Source organism: Octodon degus, unplaced genomic scaffold, assembly GCF_000260255.1.
Source record: "Octodon degus isolate 3935 unplaced genomic scaffold, OctDeg1.0 scaffold00078, whole genome shotgun sequence".
In the NCBI taxonomy this organism is placed as follows: domain Eukaryota; kingdom Metazoa; phylum Chordata; class Mammalia; order Rodentia; family Octodontidae; genus Octodon; species Octodon degus.
The window spans coordinates 7,431,169-7,447,005 of record NW_004524654.1 but is presented as its reverse complement, the minus strand read 5'-3'; the positions used below and the strand labels follow the sequence as shown (position 1 = coordinate 7,447,005).

Sequence of the window (15,837 nt, the reverse complement as noted above, 5' to 3'; positions counted from 1 at the left end):
TTTTTAGGCAGGGTTTTGCTACACAGTGCAGGCCTTGAACTCACTGTGTAGCCCAGCCTGGCTGCAAACTTGCAGTGGTCCTCCTGCCTCAGTCTCTATAATATAGAGTTACAGGCATGCACCACCACACCTCAATATTACGTCTTTTGGATTTCCATAGGTTTTGTATTTTCCTATTGTAGACCTATGAATTAAGGCAGGTAGTGAAACTTTGGTTGGAATAAGAGATGACCTCTAAACAATTCTAATTCTTGAACAGTAATAGTGTGAACATAAATGTTAACTTATGCACTTGAGTACTACACTGCTTATGTACTCTTTCCCAAGGAAAGGTTTTATGGGGTGTTAGTAATACTGCAGAAATAATTCCAAAAATGAAAGGGGAAGAAAAGAACATGGACTTTTTCTTCTATCCCTTCTTCCCTCTGCTCTCCCCCTTCCCTTTCCCTTTCTTGCCTTTCTATTGGAGCTTTACTCGCAGTTACATTTGTGAGCTGTCCAAAAAAATTCTTTTAGAAAAAGGTAAATTCTTTCCTCATGAAGCTAAATGCTGATCAGTTAGAGTGTTTAATAGCAGGAAACATTTCTTGTGCTTCAGGATGGATTTTTCCCCATGTTGGCAGAGATGGGCATCCTGCTTAGAATATTAAGAACATCGAAGGAAGGTAAATTAAGTCTAAAAAGGAACTTGGCAGAATGTGAGTCATTTCTTGAGCCTGTTCTACTAGAGTATAATTTAGAGGTTGGCAATGATACTGCTATTTTATTTATTAGTTTACTGTACTTTCTGAGTTATGTAGTTACAAACAGAAAAATTGATTTTTTTACACCCTTCTTTATCCATTTGTTTTTCTTTTGATGTCTTCTGTTTGGTATTTCTGATTTCAATATTATATTACCATTTTACTATAATAACAGACTATGCAAGAAGAAATTAGAAATGATAATTAGTTTTATAGCTCCTTTAATACAGAAAATAACTAGGCCTTGGTTTTATAATGTTTTCTATTATGACATTAGATAACTTTCTGATTTGAGCATTTCACTGTGATACAGGATTATGTTTTGGAGGAATTTGGGCCAACACAGGAAGCATTCAAAAGATTTATTCTAAAGATAAAATCTTATATTCCTAGTCTGGTTTTAAAGATTCTTCTAGATTTGTGGCTATTTTATAAACATTTGAGAGGCTTATAGTTTTCCCTTTTGTAATTTTGTACAGGTTATAGTTAATTAAAATAAATTTCAGGGCCAGGGAGATAGGTCAGTAGTGCTGGCAAGCACAAGGGCCTGAGTTCAATCTCCGATTCCACCGAAAAAATAAAATAATAAATAAATTTCAGAGGTATTATTAATTATACTAATTTTAATTAATTGATTTTGCTACTGGGAATTAAACTCAGGACCTCACTGTGCCACTGAGCTATACCCCTGGCCCAATTATACCGATTTTAAAACACCTTGTATAAGCTTTTGACCAAAGATTACCTACTACCTGTGTGGGAAAAAGATACAAGAATAAGCATCTGTTTGGAGAAAAATGATTAAGAATCAAATTCATAGAATTACCAATGACTTTGTTTTACATATTTTCAGGGTTAGCATGTAAATTAGTTCCAGAGTGACTAAAATCATTTCATTAAATAACATGTAATTTAATATAATCCTAATGTAATAGTATATAATTAGGCTTGGGTACTGTGGAAACAGCAAATTGCTTTCAAGATATCTAGCCTCAAGAGATTTTGCTGAAGCAGATACTAAGCTTTCTATTAGTTGTTCATAATATTAAGATTGGAAAGCTGGTTTGATTAGTGGACTTGAAAATAGACACTACCATTTTTATGGAATGTCTGTCAAGAATTCTGTATTAATTGAATTGTAAGCCCTTTCCATTAGGTTAGGTATAGTCATTAATTTCCTTCTGTCTTGGTAGGTAAACTGAAAGATTATAGCAAATATGGAGTCTTTCATTAATTCCTATAAACTTTATTTTTAAAAATTATTTACTTATTTATTTGATACAGGGTCTCACTATGCAATTCACACTTATACTGATCCTCTTGTCTCAGCCTCCTCAGTTCTGGGATTACTGGCGTGAACCACCATGCCTAATTTCTGGGCTGACGTGGCATAAGGTACTGGGGATCAAACTCAGTCCTTGCACTTTCCAGGCAGATGCTTAGACTGCTCAGCTATCTCCCTAGCCCTTGTTTATTTATATTTTGAGACAGGGTTTTGCTATGTTGTTCAGGCAGGCCTTGAATTCACAGTGATCCTCCTGTGTGCTGGGATTACAGATGAGCACCACCACACCCAGTTCATTCTCACATACATTAAGCTGCTTGGAGGGCCAGAGAGATAATCTGCTCAGCCAGTGGTCTGAGTGCCTGCCTGGCAAGCACAAGGATCTAGGTTTGAGCCCTGGTATTGCATACCATGCTGCCTGTTCCAAGCCAGACACCAAAACTGGGCATGGTGGCGCATGCCTGTAATTCCAATGTTGGGAAGGCTTGAGACAGGAGGATCACTAGGAGTCTGAGCTGTGTAATGAGACCCTGTACCAAATAAAAAGCAAACAGCAGCAACAACAAAAATAAACTGCTTGGGAAATATTATTGTGCTAAGCATCGGAGGAATGCAAAGATGAGTAAAGCACAGTGTATTTTATTTTTATTTTTTAAATGTGTTTAGTACACTGTCTACAGGGTCTCACTACGCAGATCAGACTCCTAGTGATCCTCCTGTTTTCAGCCTTCCAAGCGCTGGGATTACCAGCCCAGTCTCATTTGCAGTCTCAGCATGCCCTGGGGGCAGGGCCACCATGGCACACCAGGATCGGACACAGTATATTTTATAAAGAGTTTATAGTTTACTAGGGAAGATGAATATGCATGTAAGTGATAGGTAGGTAAACTGAAGAAGAATTGAAAGCAATGGCCACTAACTGGACTGTTACATATACATTTATCTGTCTGTTACTTTGTCATAAAGGTCTGCTTTATGAAGGTTTGGCATTTAGCAAACTTTTATTCATAATGTTCTGAGAGGGAAGTTGGGTAACCTTGGTTCTTTTCAAAAATAATGTGTTCAGATGAAAATAAACCATGGGATTACAAAAAAAAAAAAAAAAAAGAATTGAAAGCAAAATAGAAAAACATTATGAGTGAGTTGTAATTAATTCTATTTTCTAGATTATAACAAAGTAAGATTTCCACAAGCAAACTATGTAGTTCTACATAGGGAGAATAGTATTAAGACATGTGTTGAGTTCAAGGATACCAAAGTCATAAGAAAGCATGAGAGATACAAGATAATAAAAGGGGACCAAATTGTCAAGAATGCTCTACTAATACATTTGAATTTTATTCTGTGGGGATTAAGGACCCAGGGAAAAGTGTGCTAATTTGGAGGTGGGATTATTTATGTATTTTTTATTTTACTGTATTTTTTTGGATGAAATTTTTTTTCCAGTACTGGGGATTGAACTCAGGACTTTGCACTTGCCAGGCAGGTGCTTATTCTACTGAGCTGTCTCCCCTGCCCTGAATTGTTTCTTAGAGAAGTTTTTTTTTTTTTTTTTTTTTTTTTTTTTATTTTTGGTGCTGGAAACTTAACCCAGGGCTTCCAGCTTGTTAGGCAAGTGTTCTACCACCAAGCCAAATCCCAAGGCCTGTGTATATATTTTTGGTAGTGAGAATCTGTGGAAATTGTGATCTGTAGGAAGTTCTTTCTGGTATTGGTTTTGGGGGGATGTGTTGCCTTCAGAAAGATAATGGCTTATTTTTCATGTCAAAGGTATGCGCTCCATTGATCTGTTTTTCTTTCTGGATAGCTGATCTAAGATGCTTGATTTAAAATCATTCCTTGAGGGGCCAGGGAGATGGCTCAGTGCAATAAGTGCCTCCCTGGCAAGTGCAAGCGTCTGAGTTCAATCCCTGGTTCTGAAAAAAAAAAAAAAAAAAATCATTCCTTGAACTCTAGATCTTTTCCTTTGTTTTAGGAAAACATGTTTTTACCTTGTACTTTATCAACTAAGCTAATTTATGAGCTTACAATATTTTTTTAAAAAATTTGACATTGTTAGGTTTTGAAGCAGAAATGGAGGGAGGAGCCTTTATTAACTCTGAAGACACAGAGAGGAGCGTGAGACTGTGGACTTCTGCTAAAGGCAAAGTTTGAGGGGCAGCTTTGGTAACACACAAGGAGCTGATTGGAGGCTCCCTTGTGTGGGCGGGAAAGGTGAACCGAAGCTGTGTCCGGCATTGGAATGGGGAAGGAGGAGGAAGTGGTCGCTGGGAAGATAAGCTCTTGTTTTGGGGATTCAGCCATGTTGAATCTGGACCATGATACTTTAGCAGTCTGTACTCAGCTGCAACCTGTCAAATATATTTGCAGTACATGATTGTTATGGTTTGTGTCTAGTTTTCCCTCCAAAGTCTCATGCAGTCATGGGCAGCTTCTGGAGTTTCTGATTGATTCATGATCGAGTGCTGGGATTATGGGTGTGAGTGCACTGAGGCAGATACTCTGCATTACAATGTAAGGAGGGGAGAGAGGCTAGCTAGCTGCCTGAGCTGCTGCTTCTGCTTTTGCTCTCTTCACTCTTTGCCATCGCACCATCAACAGCTGCTCTGTGCTGTGTGCCACTCCGGCTTGGAGCCAGCCAAGTATAGACTGAAACCTCTACTAACTATGAGCTAAAAAATAAACCTTTCCTTACTTCTTTTTTTTTTTTTGCGGAACCGGGGATTGAACTCAGGCCCTTGCACTTGCCAGGGAAGTGCTTATTCCACTGAGCCATCTCCCCGGCCCCTCCTTACTTCATTTTGGGTGTTGAGTATTTGTCCCAGCAATGAGAAAATAGTAACTGAGATAATGATAATTACATTCACCATGAGGAGTTGGTACCTGTACATACATAACACATTTTCTTTTTCATGTCCTTTCCCTCCCTTCACTCCATCTCCTGGTCTCCTTCCCTTTCATAAAGGATGTGAGGTTTTATGTTTGATGGGATAATCTTGTGGCTTTGTTTTGTTCTGTTCTGTCTTTTTTGAGATAGCATCTCACTATGCAGTTCAGGCTGGCCTTGAACTTTGTAGTCCAGGCTGGTCTCAAACTCACAGTGATCCTCCTGTCTCAGCCTCCCAAGTTCAGGGATTACAGGTGTGTGCCACCATGCCCAATTTCAATGGCTGGTGCGGCATGCAGCCATTAAATCTGGGTCCTTGCACTTGGCAGGCTCTTAGACTGTCTCCCCAGCCCTTCGTTTTATTTTTTGAGACAGGGTTTTTGCTCTGTAATTCAGGCTGGCCTTGAGCTCATGATGTAGTCCTCCTGGCCTCAATCTTAGAGCAGTCTTACTGTCAGTCTCCCAGATGCTGGGGTTAAGGCATGTGGCACCACTCCTGGCTTCCAGAATGTTATATAATTAGAATCATAATGTGTAGCATTATCACGTTAGCTTCTTTCACTTAGTATATTGATCTGATTCCATTGCTGAGACAAACTCCTTAATTTATGCAATTTAAATGAGAAAAAGTTCATATTGGCTTATGGTTTCAGAAGTTTCAAGGGCCTGGGGAGATAGCTCAGTAGAATAAGTGCTTGCCTGGCAAGTGCAAGGTCCTGAGTTCAATCCCCGGTACTGGGGGGCGGGGGTTGGAATAAAGTTTCAGTTTGTCATCAGTGGGCCACAAGGCAAAATTACAGCTCTGGGGAATGGCAGAGGAAAGCTTCTCAAATCATGCCAGCCAGGAAGCAGAGAGCAGAGGAAAAAGCCTGGTGTAGTTTCCAACGTCATGCACCCATGACTCACCTGGTGGGTTTTACTAATCTTTTAGGTATCTCTCAAGTTGACAATCAAGATTAACTGTCATATTTAGTAACCTGATATTATGTGTATTCTGTGGCTTCTTATGGTAGTGATAGTTCATTTATATTTTGCACTGGATAATATTCCAGTGTCTGTATGTACTATAGTTTATCCATTCACGTACTGAGGGACATCTTCGTTGCTCCAATCTTTAGAAATTATGACCACAGCTACTGTAAACATCCATGTACAGGTTTATATGTGGACATAAATTTTCAGTTCACTTGGGTGAATTTCAAGGAAACAAATGGCTAGAACATGGTTAAAGTGTTTAGTTTTTTCTTTTTTGGTCCTGGGAATCAAACTCAGGATCTTGCACTTGCCAGGCAGGTGCTGTGCAGCTGAACTATATCCCCAGCCCTCAAGTGTTTAAAGAAACCGCCAGACTGTTCCAAAGTGGCTGTACCATTTTCTCACTGTTATTCCACATCCTCCCCAACATTTATTATATCAGTATTTAGAATTTGGCCATTTTTTAAAAAGATTAATCTGTCTGTCTGTCTGTCTGTCTGTCTGTCTGTCTGTCTGTCTATCTATCTATCTCAGGGTCTCACTATGTAGCTCAGACTCATAGTGATCCTCCTGTCTCAGTCTCCCCAGTGCTGGGATTACAGGTGTGTGCCACCATGACCAGTTTCGGTGGGCATGGTGTGGAGCTGGCACAGCATGTGGTATTGGGGATTGAATCTAGGTCCTTGTGCTTGTCAGGCAGGTGTTTAGACCACTGAGCTATCTTCCCGGCCTCATTTGGCTATTTTAATAGGTATGTTGATGCTAATTTCTGATTTGGTAACATTTTTTTAAGTAATTTTTATTTATTTCATTATTATAATTATTATTATTTGTGGTACTTGGGATTGAGCTCAGGATCTTGCACTTGCTAGGCAGGCACTTATTCTACTGAGCTATCTCCCTGGCCATGGTAACTTATTTCTTAAGGTCCTAGAGCCTACTCAGTTGTTTGTAGATAGTTTTAATATCTGTCATAGCATATACAGTATATTTACTTAGAATGGAATCTAATTGCAAGTATTAGTCTTGAGTTAATATATATTTGTTTATTTGTTTTTATGTATTTGATACAGGGTCTCACTACGCAGCTCAGATTCATAGTGATCCTCCTGTTTTCAGCCTCCCCCGTGCTGGGATTACAGGGGTACGCCACCATACCTGGTCTCTGACCAGCTTGGCGCTGGGGCGTGGGCCCAGTGAGGCTTGTGGTGCTGGGGATCGAACCCTGGTCCCTGTGCTTGCCTAAGCAGGCACTTAGTCCACTGAGAAATCTTGCTGGTTCTTGTTCATTTTGTTTGTTTATTTTTGATCCCCACATACTAGGGATCAAAATCAAGACCTTCAGCTTGCTAGGCAGGCACTTATGCTGCTGAGCTATCTCCCCAGCTCTACATGTTTATGTTAGCCTGTAGGATTCTTATTGGAGGCCTGAGTTGGAGAGACCTAGCTCTGGGGCCCTAGCAGATCGGATCTGTCCATTTATTCAGTAAAGCTAATTTGCTAGTGGGAAGACTGGGCGTATAATGTTAACCCTATTTCTTGCCGGTGTTGGATACAGCTGAATAAATTTCTTTCCTGCCTTACCACCACTTGTCTCTGTTGATTGGGTTGCGTGGCTGAACCTGGTCTGTTGGGACCTTTTTGATAACAAAGTTATTATTTTTATTTTGTGGGGGGAGGACTATTTAGTAATAATTAAGGTTTGAAAATAGAGTATTCTGTATTCCTTTCCCTTTAATACGTGCTATGGTTTAGATTTAAAATGTCCCCCTTGGGCCGGCCAAAGAGCTCAGTGGATTAAAGTGCCTGCTTAGGCAGAGGCAGGGGCTGGAAGTTCGATTCTAAGCCTGCCGTGCCAGCCCACCCCTGGGGTGCACTGAGATGGTGATTGAGACTGGGTGTGGTGACACATTCCTATAATCCCAGTGCTTGGGAAGCTATAAATAGGAGAATCACAATGAGTTCAATCTATGTAGTGAGACCCTGTAGACCCTGTACTAAAAAAAAAAAAAAAAAAAAAAAAGTTTCCCCAAATTGTCATATGTTTTGTGGAAGGTGATTGGCTCATAAGAGCACTGTACCAGTCAGTAGGTTCATCCATTGAAGAATTAAGGCACTAAATATACTGTTCAAGTGTCAGCACCTGATTGGAGGTGAGTCACTGGAGGCATGACCTATCTCTGTCCTTGGGGATGTGTACAGTATTCTTGTCCCTAACTCCCTTTCTGCTTCCTGGCTGTGGTGATGGGAGTACCTTTTCCTCCACCATGTCCCTATGCCCCTCTTCCATCCCAATTCTTCTTCTTCTTCTTCTTCTTCTTCTTTTTTTGTATATTTTTAGGGAAGGGTCTACAGGGTGTTCAGGGTCTCACTACTACATTGGACTAAGTAGTGATCTGCCTGTTTATAGCCTCCCAAGTGCTGGGATTGTAGGCGCATGCCAACATGCCCAGTCTCAGTTGCTGTCTCAGCGCGCCCCTGGGGCAGGGCTGACACACAGGCCCCTGGATCGAAATTTTTTTTGTCTCAGGGCCTCTCATTTAATCTTTGAAGTTGCTCTCTTCAGCCCCATAAATCGTCCATAATAGTTTTCTGTGGAAAAGGTGGTCTTAATAGTTAATATTTACATAGTTTTTGCTATATGCTGGGCACTGTTTTAATGCTTTATATATGTTAGTTTGTTAATTTTTTCTAAGCTTCTTTTTTTTTTTTTTTTGGCAGAACTGGGGATTGAACTCAGGCCCTTGTGCTTGCCAGGGAAGCTCTTATTCCACTGAGCCATCTCCCTGGCCCTTCCTAAGCTTCTTGTTTGCGTTTTTCCTTCACCCCAAGCCTACTGCCTTACAAATTGTGATCTATGTAAAAAGAGTCATTACAGTACAGAAATTGAGAGCCTACACATGAAACAGGGCTAAATGGATTAGAATCACTTGTGATTATGAGCAAGGGAGTTACTTTTCCTATGCTTCAGTTTTCTAACATTAGAAATATTTAAGTTATAACAGTGGCCTAACATATGAGAAACAAACAGTATTGTACTTTTAACCTAATTTAACAAAGGTTAATATTTTCTTTTTGGCTTGGCTGGAACGTTTACATTCTGTCTCTTGACATTTTTGCTTGTAGTGGGGGCTTCAAAACCACATAACTATAATATTATTATAGAACATTAATTTAGTAACTCCTTAGTGAGGGTTCACCATATCATCTTCAGAAATGTCCTTTATTGCTGGCTTATTCAAACCAGCATCTGCTTACAGACCTTAATTACATTTGGTTGTTATATCTGCCGGGAGGTGACTGATGTTGAGGTTGGTACTTTTGGATTTTAGTGATGAAGTAGGACATAGATTACCTGTAGACACTGAAGGTTTGGGAGAGGAATTTGGAAACTTGAAAGGCTAGATGAGCTGTGTGTGGAGGCACATGCCTGTAATCCCAGTACTTGAGAGGCTGAGGCAAGAGGATTGCCATGAATTTAAGGCCAGCCTGGACTACGTAGTGAGTTCAAGGCCAGCCTGAACTATATACAGTGAGACTTTGACTTGAAAAACTTAAGAAAAAAGCCAGACAAGACTTGGAATAAGTATAGTCCAACATCTACTAAGTCCACTTGTTTGAAAATTTGATTTAGTTCTAATATTTCATTGTTGATTTTTTTTTTTTTTTTGTCTAGTTGGTCTATTTATTGACTGGTGCTTTGATTTTTTTCATGTCTGTTAATATTTGCTTTGTATAGTTGGGTAAGCTGATATTTGGTAAATTTATATTTATGATTGTTGTCTCTACCTCTTAAATTGTTCCCTTTACAGGGATGTGGTAACCTTCTTTGTCTTGCTCAGTCAGTCTTGTACTTTGTTTGCAAATAGAATACTCCTGCTTTTTCTGGGTTCCTGTTACACAGGGAATTGTTTTCCTTCCTTTAATTTTCAGTCTGTGAATTTCTTTTTGAATTACATGTGTTTCCTATATGGAGTATATTGTTGGACTTGCTTCTTGATCCATTTTGCCAGTTTCTTTCTTTTGATTGGTGAATTGAGACCCTTAATATGGTTAATAACTAATATGTTTCAACTTATCCTTGTCATGTGATTTTTCTGTCATTGGTTCCTTTTTTTTCCCTTCTGTTTAATGCTTGCCTTACCTGATGGATTCATTCTGTTGGGGTTTGTGCAGTTGTGATCTTGTTATCTCTTTCTAGAATATCCTTCAGATCATTTTGGAGTACTGGTTTGGTGATCCTGAATTTCCTCAGGTGTTTTCTGTCCTAGAAGTATCTTATTTCTCCATCAATTTTGAAGATAGTTTTGTGGTTACGTCATTCTGGTTTGGAGTTTTTTTTTTTTTTTTTAAATTTTTTTTTTTTTTTAGGACTTGAAGTACTTGACTTGAAGGTTTATGTTAAAGTCTGATGTGATTCTTATGGGCTTTCCTTTATAGGTGATTTGTTTCTTTTTTCTAACAGCTTTTAATATTCTGCAGTTGTGTTGTATTTGTGGATTTTTGACTATTATATGCCTTGGTATTTTTTTAAAAATATGCCTTGAGTTTTTAAAATCATAGTTGGAGCTCTATATGCCTCACTTATCGGTATGCTAAGTTCTTTTTCCCCTGCTTGGGAAATTTTCTGCCATAACTTCTGTAACAGGTCTTTTAAAACATAATTTGCCTTATCCTCTGCTTTGTCATTGACTTCAATTAATGTATATTATTATTCTTTGCAATGTCATGGTCTCTTGCTATTTTCAAGAAATCTTTCTTTTCATGATTGCTAAATGTTATCCTATCTTCTAGATCTAAAATGCTGTCCTCATATTGGCTTTTTCAGTGGAATTTTTAATCTCCTGGATATGTTTGAGTCCATTTCCTGGATTCCATTTCTTTTCTATGTTGAGCAATCACGGTTTCTATCATTTTCCTAAGCTCCTCTAATTTTTTTTTTTTTTTTTTTCATTTGTGTCTGCTTTATATTCAGTAAGCATGTCTTTCATTATGGTCATCATCTCTGTAGTTATCTGAGAAATTTCTGGTTTGATTTTCATCTAAAGTCTCCTTTATCTGCTTTGTTACTTCTGCTGCTGATACTTCACAAAGTCCAAGTGGATAGCTTGTCTCACCTCATTGCCCTTGGGTTTGACTTTGGTGAGCCGGATGTCTGAGGGTCCATCTTGTTTAAGTGTCTTCTCATTTTTTTCTTCTTTTCAGTTTAGTTCCTGAGTTAATGCTTGTAAATTGCCTATGACTAGTAGCTTCATTTTTATACCACTGCTTTTCAGTGGTGCATTCCAGGTGTAGCTGGTGTTTGAATTTTGTGTCTGTTCTAAGATCTTATCTCTTCAGTTTGTTGAGGATGAGAAGCTGTTGCCCTCTTGGCCCAGCCCTTGGTTTTTTTTTTTTTTTTTGAGTCTGCTAGGAAATATATTTACCACTAAATCACCTCAGTGTGCTACCATTGCAAAAAAGATACAGGTTTTCCATCATAATGAAATTTCCCCCAAACATCCCAATTATAAGTATTTTAATAAGAAATGCATAAAGATCCCATTTTACAGATTTTCAGGATTCAGCTCAGAGATCTCACCATCTTCAAATACCACTCCCTGCTACTCTTCAGCTATGCAGCCCTTGGTTTTTTGACACTGACCTATAGTACTTTTTATGACCCTTAGGTAATCTCAGTCTTGATATACTATGAAGAACAACTAATAAAAACAATATGTCATCTTGGCTAAAGTGGTATCATCAGCAATCACAATAGCATGAAACAGCCTAGAAAATTACAGACTGAAGTAACTATTAATTTTTCAATTTTAACCATATGAACTAGATTTGTGGTTATATAACAAAATCTAAAATGAACCAGATAATTGTATGGTGTAAATAAACCCTCAATATAGTGATTTTACCTTCAGGGGAGAAAATTTGAAAAGGGTTAGGAGGAAAATAGAGAAATAGAAGAAGAGGAAGAGATTGGAAGCAAGGCTAGAGGACAAAAGATCACAGAATCTTTGGGAAACTGGTGAAGAAACTTTTGGAAACACCATGGCAAGAGAGAAGAAAGAAAAACAGGAACAGAACAGAACACAAAAACCCCACTAGAAACTCATATAAAAACAAGACCAAGCGAAAACAAGACAAGAGAAAAGAAAAAAAAAAAAAAAAAAAAAAAAAAAAAAAAAAAAAAAAAAAAAATGTCTGCTTTAAGGTATATCTCTGCTGTCACTAGCAGACAACGGAGGAAAACAGAGTCCAGATCCAGGTTGATTAATACCAGAAAACCTTACAATAGGGTTGTGGATAATTCCAGCAAGGCGGCACCTTTAGTTCCACTGAAGTATAGGCTGGTGTCTGGCTATGAGGCTGCAACCAGCTGTGTTCAGCCTATAGCAGTTCATGTGTCTCCTGCCAGCTTGAACTTGGTTGACTTCCTGCCAGTTTGAACTCAGCTTTTTGACCTCCTGTGACTTGAACTCAGCAGCCTGACCTTGTCACTGGGAGCCACTAGAATAGAGCCAGCCCATAGGTATTTTGAATTCTAAGCTCAATTGGCTCCTCTCAAAGAAGGCTACTGGCCAATCCTCTTCTCCTGAGGTATGTCTGAACCCAAATAACCCAGCAGCAACTCCAGTCCCTGCCTCCACTGCTCAGTTCCACTGGATTGTCTCCATGGAGGCCTCTGGGGTCACTGGTAGTCACTCTGGGCCTGCAGATTCCAGCTGCCCCTCCACACATTGAGTCTGGGCTCAGGGAGAAAGCACCACCTGCCATCTCCTTCATTGAAGTCTCTTTTCACTCTTCCTGTGAGCTTCCATTCCCCCTCCAGATCCTTCCTAGGTCCTGGGGACCCACATCCCTCCTCCCTCTCTTTCTTATGTTGCTGTATTCCAGTGTCTGGACACCAAATCTTAAAGAGGCTCTTTCTCTGCTTGTCGCCACTCTACTACCTCCCCAGAAGTCCTCTGTTTTTTTTAAAAGTATAATCCAAAAATACCTGAATATAGAATAAGCACCAGCCAGCCATATGTGAAAATATAGAATGGATTTGAGGTAGAAGGAAATGTGTGTGTGTGTGTGTGTGTGTGTGTGTGTGTGTGTGTGGTAGTAAAGAATGAAAAGTAAATTTTAGTTATTAATAGGACTCTTGGGTGGCATAGTTGGGGTAGGTACCCAGGGGGCCATGCTTTATAGAGAGCCCCTTCCCATATATATTAAATCAGTTTTGTCTCAGGAAATAAAATTTATTTCCCTGTTTTAAAAAGCTTAATAAGTTCATTATGGATTGAAAATTTCAATTAAGTGAGAAGGCCAGGGATGTGAAGTAAATAAACAAAAAGGAGAAAGGACTAGTCAAGGGTTGTGAACCTGTGGCATAGATGCTGCAGCCAGCTATCACTCTTAAAGGTTTGCTATCCCTGGGGTAGGTGGTACAACATTCACTTGTTTGTATAGGTAAGGGAGGAAAAAATTCAACTCTTACAAGTTCATAGTGGTAATGGATCCCTGTAACAAGTTATATTGACATGAAAAAGACCAGAAGTCTATTAACTTTCATACATACATGGAAGAAGTCAGGGAATGTATATCTTTTATTTATTTTTTTTAGACTTTTTTTTTTTTTTTTTTTTTTTGCGGTACTGGGGATTGAACTCAGGACCTTGTGCTTGCCAGGCAGGCGCTTAAGCCACTGAGCTATATCCTCAGCCCTATGTATAGCTTTTAGAGAGGTGGTTTTGTCTTATTCTGATAATGTCTTCAACAAAGAACAATCTATTTTTAGATTACTGACAAGACAAAGGAAAAGGATGTTGAGTATGTAGAGGTGGGAACTTGTAGGAAGGAAGTAAATGGTAGATAAAGCTAGTTAAGAAAGTTTGTTGAGGTAGCTCTCTGGTGCACAAAGGTGTTAAAGTCTGTCTGTCTGTCTATCTCCTTCCTACCTACTTACCTACCTTTTTTTTTGAAACAAGCTCACCATGTAGTTCAGGCTGGCCTTGGACTCACTGTGTAGTCTGGGCTGGCCTTGGACTTGCAGCAATCCTGCCTCAGCCTCTCAAGTGCTAGGATTACAGGTGTGCCCCACCACACCTGCTGTTCTTTATCATAGAAAATAGAGCAGAATATCTTTTGTATTTGTAAATTTGTGTCCTACTTTAGGCAAATAAAAGGAAGGCAGAGAGCTCTCTTGCACCTGCTTTTTCTTAATTGCCTTCAGTTCAACAATCCCTATGCCTAAAAGGCATATTTTGGGGGATGTATATTTTGGTCTCCTACATATTAGCATTCACAGGTAAATATATTTAAGTGGGTACAATTTTTCTGTCAGTTGAGACTTTCATGTTAGTTTTTTTAAAAAAGTAGGGGGCTGGTGAGACAGCTCAGCAGACTAAAGTGCCTACTTAGGCAAGCTTAGGTAAATGCAGGGACATGCACATGCTGCGCCAGCCCTGTCCCCAGTGCAGGCTGAGTAGGCCACAAAAAAAAAAAAAAAAAAAAAAGAAAGAAAAGAAAAGAAAAGAAAGTTAATTGCCATTAAGAGAAGATCCAGGGATCTGGGGGGAGATAGCTTAGTGGCTTCAACGCCTGCCTGGCAAGCACAAGGCCCTGAGTTTGATCCATGATACCAAAAAAAAAGAAAAGTATTCAGGTTAGACATTTCAAGGTAGGAGATCTACAAAAGGAAAGAATATAGGTCTTTAAAACATGAGAAAAGGAAAAGATTAATGGTTGGAGTAGACTATAAAAATGCAGTTTCTGATTCCACGGGGCAGCAAACTGAGAGGATTGACTAGATGCTTTTTTGTTTGTTTTTGTGATATTGGAGATTAAATCCAGGACCATCAAACTGAACTATATCTCTAGCTCTGACCTCAAATTCACACTGATCCTCCTGCCTCTGCCTCCTAGAGCTCTGGGACAACAGGCATACAATCACCATACCCAGAAAGGTATGATTGACATATCCTATTTGACATTGTTGCTCACATCATTTCCTAGGTTAGCATCTCAACTTCTTAAAAAGTGAAGGAACAAACTTTCAGATTTTCTAGAGGTCTTCTGGGAAATATCAAAGTCAACAAGATTAATATTTTATTGAGGATTTAATTTTGGAAAGACAAATGTCAAAATGTTTCAACACTTGATTAAATAGGATTCCCAGGTCACTTTTTTTTTTTTTTTTTTGGGAACCAGGGATTGAACTCAGACCATTGTGCTTGCCAGGGAAGCACTTATTCCACTGAGCCATCTCCCCAGCCCCCCCAGGTCACTTTTTAAAGAAGTGATAGTTCTCTAAAATAGTCAAAGATAGGATAAAGCACCAGAAATGTTCCCAAGAGAAAAAAACTTTTCACAACATCTTTAAAAAAAAGCAGATTGGTAGTCCTAGAAACTGTGCTTTGAAAGGACCAAATTCTAGCTTTCCATCAGTTTTCCTTGTTCTATGGATAACAAGGTTTAATCTTTGCTTGATATAAGAGTCTCTCTTTTTCTTTAGTATACCCTTTATACCTTTCAGGTTTTTCTTTCTTTTTTTTTAAACACATCTAGTTAGTTAGCTAGTTAGTTGGTTTTTGAGACCTGCTCTTCCTATGTAGTTCAGGTAGGCCTTAAATTCACTATATAGCCAAAGGCTGGCCACAGACATGCAGTGATCCTCCTGTCTCAGCCTTCCAAGTACTGAGATTATAGGCATGTGCCAGCCAGCATTCCTGGCTTGGGGTACTATTTTCAGCTTAGTTTTCCTCTAATCCTATAACTGCTGTAAAAATTCAGTCTAAAAAAAAATGCATTTTAGGGGAAATGCAAATCAAAACCACATTGAAATTTCATCACTTAGAATGGCTGTCATCAAGAATATAAAATATAGGGGCTGGTCAGATAGCTCAGTAGAGCTGTCCTGAATTCAATCTCCAGTACTGCAAAAAATAAAATAATAAATTTAAAAAAAT

General features: G+C 39.0%; 1 protein-coding gene and 1 long non-coding RNA gene across 3 annotated transcripts in view; both read left to right on the top strand.

Annotated features, from left to right (window-relative positions):
- LOC111818047 overlaps positions 1-11,394 on the top strand; it is a 17,250-nt gene extending 5,856 nt beyond the window's left edge. Inside the window, exons 2-3 of the long non-coding RNA XR_002822121.1 lie at positions 4,994-5,001; positions 11,296-11,394. This is a non-coding gene — a long non-coding RNA (uncharacterized LOC111818047). The remainder of the gene's footprint in view (positions 1-4,993; positions 5,002-11,295) is intronic.
- Commd1 (copper metabolism domain containing 1) overlaps positions 1-15,837 on the top strand; it is a 194,361-nt gene that overhangs the window by 22,588 nt on the left and 155,936 nt on the right. The gene's annotated exons all lie outside the window — the stretch shown is intronic.